At 42.3% G+C, this 6,628-nt stretch overlaps 1 pseudogene; it reads left to right on the top strand.

The window, feature by feature from the left end:
* Positions 1-6,193, top strand: part of LOC102242575 — a 7,859-nt pseudogene extending 1,666 nt beyond the window's left edge.
* The last annotated feature ends 435 nt before the right edge of the window (positions 6,194-6,628 follow it).

Raw genomic sequence — 6,628 nt, 5'->3', positions numbered from 1 at the left:
ACTGCAGGATGGACGACAAATTGGATAAAAATAATGATGACGATGATGATGATGATCGTAATAACAATAAATGAATATTTGTAAAATAATAATGTTAACATTTGGTCATTACTTGTGACAAAGGTTCCATACTAATATGAGGTTAACAATAGGACAAACTGGATGTGGTGGGTCTACGAGAACACTTTACTTCAGTGTGACCTTGGCAGTTGTTAGAAGAATTAGGTATTTTATAGAATGTCCCTCAGTTCTTCTCAATATTTGACTGGGCATTTGGATTTGGGGGAGCTCAGTAGCTATTAGCATTTGTTAAATCTGCAGTTCTAGGTATCTAGAGAAATGCTACTTGCACATATGGAAAAGGGGGTATGAATTCTACTGAAGCATTATTTGGAAGGAAAAAGTTAAAACTTCACATCTAGCCATAGAGACATAGCCTGGGCTTTGGGCTTGTGAGATGAATAGCGGGGACTAGACTTCTTTCCATTGCACAAGTGTTTTGTCACCCATCCATTAATTCCAGAAATACGGTAGTAACTACTATGTGCGGGGACCCACCTGGCATGAAGACTGTCTTCCCTGGGGTCCTCACTTGATAGATACGTTAGAGCATGGACTGGAAGATGTGAGAATGTTCCTTGAAACCCTGCCCCTCGCCCCCTGCCCCCAACATCCTTACAGGAGAATACCTAATGCAGAGGAGCACTAAGTCATGTCTGCACCTACCAAGGCAATGGCATCCAGGTTGTCTCTGGGCTTGCCATTCCAGTCCCTTCTACACTCCAGGGCATATGTACTGGCCCATCGCATTTATGTCAGGGTCAGGTCAGTCCTACCTTCTAGAAGCTTACGCTCTGGAGGGTTAGAACACTCCACCATAATGTCAGATGAGGAAAGGGGCCCTCAGCAGGCAAACAGCTAGAGATGGGTCTGTAGAAGGCAGACGATGAAGCCTCATGTTGTTCCCCGGGATTATCACTGGTTCAAAGTAACTAAGTATTGACACACTCAACATATTCAGAATACTTAAGAAAGTGAGGGCCCTCACTCAGAAAAGCTCATCATTTTTTAAAATCAAAGAATAAAAACAATAGGTTGTGCTGTTAATTAGAAGAAAGCAAGATAAACAAATAATGAATAGAAAAGTAATTATTTTGTTTTGTTTGCTAATTTGTGTTTTTGTGACAAATTATTTTTATTGCAATTTTATTTTCCAAAAAGTTGATTAGTTTTTGGACCATCCTCCTATATAATAAAAGGCTAATATGCAAATTGACCCAACAGTGGAATGACCAGTTGCTATGACATGCACTGACACTCAATGCAGGAGCTGCCCCCTGGTGGTCAGTGTGCTCCCACAGGGGGAGTGCCGCTCAGCCAAAAGCTGGGCTCACTTCTGGCAAGCACAGCAGCAGTGGCAGGAGCCTCTCCTGCCTCTGCAGCAGCGCTAAGGATGTCGGACTGACGGCTCAGGGGGAGCGGGCCTAAGCCATCAGTCGGACATCCTCTGAGGGCTCCCAAACTGCAAGAAGGGCGCAGGCCGGGCTGAGGGACCCTCCACCCCCCGCGGAGTGCATGAATTTCATGCACTGAGCCTCTAATTTTTACATAAATTCCTCTTTTCTCAATGTCTACTTTATGTACCCTTCTGCCCTCCCTCGCAGTTCTTTCTCTCCATGCCTAACACCTTCCCCTAACAATTGTTTAATCAATCCTAAATTATAGAAAGGGTTTCTGCTCCCATTGTTTAGCTTCAAAACCAACTTCCTTTATTTCTGGAATATATAGTCTTTAACTCATTAAAAAGCAGCCAAACTTTCTTCTCTTTCTCCTCCTCCTTCTTCCTGTCTTCCTCCTCCTCCCCCTCTTCCTTCTTTTTTAGTTTATTGACTCTTTTATAATTTCCCAGTTCCAAAAAGCTTTTCATCCATCCAGGCTTACAAGCAAGGAATCTAGTAGATTCTTGAACATTGTTCCCACTTCCACACAGCCCTATCTGAAATATACTAAGTCTTGTCAATTTTATGTCCCCGAAATTTCTCAAACTTTTCTTCGTCTTACCATCTCCATCCAGCACCATATTCCAAGCTCTTACTTAGATTACTGCTATACCCACCTCTGTTTGATTTTTGCCTCCCTGTCAATTCGCTCTCCCCAGAGTGGTTTTCATATACACACACACACACACACACACACACACACACTAGTATATACATACTAGAGGCCTGGTGCACAGAGGCAGGAGAGGCTCCCACCACCACCGCTGCGCTTGCCAGCAGTGAGCCCAGCTTCTGGCTGAGCAGCGCTCCCCCTGTGGGAGCACACTGACCACTAGGGGGCAGCTCCTGCACTGAGTGTCAGTGCATGTCATAGCAACCTGTAGTTCCACTGTTGGGTCGATTTGCATATTAGCCTTTTATTATATAGGAGGATGGTTCAGGTTGCTACAGATTTGAGAAACTAATCAACTTTTCAGAAAATAAAATTCCAATAAAAATAGTTTGTCACAAAAACACAAATTAGCAAACAAAACAAAATAATTACTTTTCTATTCATTATTTGTTTATCTTGCTTTCTTCTAATTAACAGCACAACCTATTGTTTTTATTCTTTGATTTTAAAAAATGATGAGCTTTCTGAGTGAGGGCCCTCACTTTCTTAGGTATTCTGAATATGTTGAGTATGTCAATACTTAGTTACTTTGAACCAGTGATAATCCCGGGGAACAACATGAGGCTTCATCGTCTGCCTTCTACAGACCCATCTCTAGCTGTTTGCCTGCTGAGGGCCCCTTTCCTCATCTGACATTATGGTGGAGTGTTCTAACCCTCCAGAGCGTAAGCCCAGAGTCCATGCATGTCATTGCTGCATCATCCTGTTTTTTCAGTGTTAGAGTAGCCTTGCCAGGTTTTAATTTTTAAATCTAAGAGACTGTTCCCAATGTATAGGGTAGGTCCCTAGACCTGGCCAGCAATCAGGGCCGATCTGTGGGGCAGCTGGCTGGGCAATTGGGGGACCCCCGAGAGCACCTGCCTTGGCTGGCCTGGTGCTGCCCACACGCTGGCCCCATCCCCTGCTGACTGGTCTCTGCAGGTCATTCCGCCATTTGGTTGATTTGCATATTAGGGTTTTATATAGATAAAAAATATATATATACATACATATACATACATATATATATAAATTTTTTTTTATTGATTTCAGAGAGGAAGGAGAGGGAAAGAGAGAAAGAAACATCAATGATGAGAGAGAATTATTGATTGGCTGCCTCCTGCACACTCCACACTGGGGATCAAGCCTGCAACCTGGGCATGTGCCCTGACCGGGAATCGAACTGTGACCTCCTGGTTCATAGGTCAACACTCAACCACTGAGCCATGTCAGCTGGGCCAGAATGATTTTATTAATATGCATATCTAATCTATCATTGGATGCCTAATATCTATCAATGACTTATCTTTGTTTTAAGGATAAAAATAAAAATCCTTGCAATGTGGGCCTGCCAAAATCTTCCTATCTGTTCTTCCCTTTTGTCTTCCCAGTTGATCTACTGCCCTTTCAGTTCCCACCTCAGGGACTTTGCACATGCTATTCTCTCTGCCTAGTGTTTTCTTTTGCTCACTTATTAAATCTTTTTAAAATTAAAAAATTTCCCCAACTACTATATATTGAGGAATAATTGACAAATATACTCATATATATTTAAAATGATGATTTGATATACATAAACATTGTGGAATAATCACTAATATCAAGATAATCAACACATCTCCTCATGTGGTTAACTCTTTGTGTCTGTGTGTGGTGAGAATGCTTAAGATCTACTCTCAGCAATTTTTGAGTATACAATACAGTATTATTAACTACTAGAGGCCTGGTGCATGAAAATTCATGCATTGGAGGGGGGTCCCTCAGCCCGGCCTGCCCCCTCTCACAGTCCGGGAGCCCTCAGGGGCAGGAAGCGACCCAGCGATCAGGGGAAGGCAATGCCCCATCACAGCTCTGCTGCTGCCACTGCCAGCAGCACAAGCCTAGGCTGGCCCTGGTTACCTGAGCCTCGGGGGGCCCTGGGTGGCTGGGGGGCTGAGGGGACTGGGGGACTCTGGAGGCAGGTGCCCCAGTGGGGCTGAGGAACTGGGCACTGCCATCTTGTGACTGTGAGTGCCGCCATTTGAGGGCGTGGCAGTCAATTAGCATATTCCCTTCTTATTGGCTGTGGGTGCCGCCATCTTTGAGGGCGGGACAGTCAGTTAGCATATTCCCTCCTTATTGGCTGTGGGCTCCGCCATCTTTGCAACGGCGTGAGGGTCAATTAGCATATCCCCTCTTTATTAGATAGGATAGTCACCATGCTATGCATTAGATCCTCAGAACTTCTTGTAACTGAGAGTTTGTACCCTTTGACCTATATCTCCCCATTTCTCTCTCCCCCCAGAGGGCAATGGGGAGATCTGGGCAACCACCATTCTATTGTCCAATCAGCTTTTTTTTAGATTCCACACAATATTTATCTTACTCTGTCTGGCTTGTTTTACTTAGCATAATGCCCTCCAGTTTCATCCATTTGTTGCAAATGAAAGGATTTCCTTATTTTTATGGCTGAATAATATTTTATTACACACACATATGTCACAATTTCTTTATCCATTCATCCATCAACAGACATTTAGGTTGCTTCCATATCTTGGCTAATAATATTGCAATGAACATGGGTATGCACATATCTCTTTGAGGTACTGATTTTTTTAATTTTTTTTCATCCATTTGTTGCAAATGAAAGGATTTCCTTATTTTTATGGCTGAATAATATTTTATTACACACACATATGTCACAATTTCTTTATCCATTCATCCATCAACAGACATTTAGGTTGCTTCCATATCTTGGCTAATAATATTGCAATGAACATGGGTATGCACATATCTCTTTGAGGTACTGATTATTTTTTATTTTTTTGGATATATATCCAGAATTGAGACTGCTGGATGATACAGAAGCTCTATTTCGGCTGCCTGCCCCTCAAGTAAGTACCTGTTACAGCTTCTATCAGGCAGGGTCTCCACCGAGTTTTTTTTGTTTCCAGATTTAAGTTACTGCCCCCTCCTCCTTCCTCATGCCCTTGGGTGCCATCAGCACCTAATCCCTGCCCACTAAAGGATCTCTGTAAATAGATCCTGTGTTAAACAATCCTCAAATTACTCTCTTAAAGTGTGCCATCTGTCTCCCCCAGGGACCCTGATTGAGACATTGCCCCAGGGAATTTTTCCTGTAACTAAAATTTACATCACTGGTGCCAAAACTTTTCCTTATGGCCAATATGAGGGATTTTCTAATTCTTTATATTTATAAAATTGAATGCTATTTGGTTATTGGACAATCATGCTTTTAAGAAATAGAAACAGAATACAAAGAATATGTTGAATTTTAATCTCAATTTCATAAAGCAAAACAAATGTTTGTGTGTATAAAAAATTGAACAGATAATGCTCCAACATGGTAATAGTAATTCTTGGAGTACCAAGTATTTTTTTTCTTTATGATTTTCTATGTGTTCCTAGTTTTCTGCAATAATACTACATTGTTATTATGATGAAAAATATACATATATAGTGCTATTTTAAAACACTTTTATTTGATCCAACTAGATGGGTGCTTCCAAGTACAACCAGGAGCTGAGGAGGAAGAAGCAGTGGGATGTCATGCACTTCTTTCTCAGGGTGCGCTGCTGGCAGTATCGCCAGCTCTCTGGGCTCCATAGGGGTACCCCTCACTGCCCCCTACCCCACCTGACCCTATAAAACGCACAGACTGGGATACAAGGCAAAGCCAAAGTTACGTGTGTATAAAGGATTCGAGTGCTCCGTAGTGGCTGCAAATGCTCAGTTCCTAAGGGTGCGACCTCAGGCAAGCCTGCCCATCATGGTATTTACCAGCTAAAGTTTGCTCAAAGCTTTCAGTCTGTTGCCAAGGAGTGAGGTGGACACCACTGTGGGGCTCTGAGAGTCCTGGATTCTTGCTGGGTTGGTGAAGATTCCACAAATTCTTTGCGGTTATCCTCGTTGATCCACTCTGCAAGGCTATCAGAAGGAATCCTGACACCCAATGGATTACCAACCCAGTCCACAGCACAAGGAGATGCGAGGGCTGACATCCGCAGGCCCCAAGAGCTGTGGCCTTGGAAAGGACCCATGAGTTTGCTGTCCAGCTCTACCGTTACCGCTAATATAAGTAATGTTTGTAAAATTTTTACCTAATAAACAACTTAGGGCACTCATGTCTGCTTAAAAGTGTCTTTAATTTGTTAAACTAGTTATCTGAAGATTGTTCACGAATGCATTGTCAAATTATGAAAGTTAAAGTACAATAATGTTTGAAGACTATAAAGGATGGTGTATCTCATTTCTCATAAGATAAACGCATTTGTCTTTGCTTTATCTTATTAGGGAGTTTCTAGGTCAGTGTTTAAAATGCTGTTTGGTATAAAATAAATTCTGCGAAAGATGAAAAGAAAAAAAAGAACTAAAATAAAAACAACCTAACCATCCAGCTCCTCCTTGACCCTTAACCCCAAATTCTCAGTCTTTGCCTTTAAAATTCCTTGAATAGTGCTAACCGGTTTGGTTCAGT

This window comes from Myotis brandtii, unplaced genomic scaffold (genome assembly GCF_000412655.1).
Source record: "Myotis brandtii unplaced genomic scaffold, ASM41265v1 scaffold320, whole genome shotgun sequence".
In the NCBI taxonomy this organism is placed as follows: domain Eukaryota; kingdom Metazoa; phylum Chordata; class Mammalia; order Chiroptera; family Vespertilionidae; genus Myotis; species Myotis brandtii.
The sequence above is the reverse complement of the archived record's forward strand: the minus strand, read 5'-3'. Positions and strand labels throughout refer to the sequence as shown.